The sequence below is a fragment of the Solanum pennellii genome, chromosome 12, assembly GCF_001406875.1.
Source record: "Solanum pennellii chromosome 12, SPENNV200".
Taxonomy (NCBI): Eukaryota; Viridiplantae; Streptophyta; class Magnoliopsida; order Solanales; family Solanaceae; genus Solanum; species Solanum pennellii.
The window spans coordinates 38,213,977-38,214,487 of NC_028648.1; positions in this window are offsets into that span (position 1 = coordinate 38,213,977).

The window sequence follows — 511 nt, forward strand, 5'->3', positions numbered from 1 at the left end:
TATTAGGTGTGTCTTTTGAAGAAATACGTCCTCAAAAAAATTATTACTTTCAAGCACAAAAAAATAGAAAACAAATCAAACCAAACAAACTATAACCAAACCAACGGTTATTTTATTTTATTTCAGAAATTTAAAAATCGACTAGATTGATTTGGTTTTGATTTTAATAAATAACTTATTCAAACTGAACCATGAACACAACGTATTACTCACGCTTAAAGTTTAGTCACATCACATAAGTTTGGCAAATGGTCAAAAAGACATTTAAAATAGTTTAAAGTATATGCGGCAAGAATGTCAAACATGCTGCTAACTTTTTGGTTAAGAAGATAACGAGTACGAACTAAAAAAAAAGTTATTCCCTTTGCCTTAATTTATATGACACCTTTTGAGCGGAAAAGATTTTTTAAAAAGAAGGAAAAACTATATTATTTTACCAAATTGGTTTTGTTAAAGAGTCATTTTATGCTTACTTTTAGTTGATTTTTGTTCATGAAACCCAGAAAGGTGA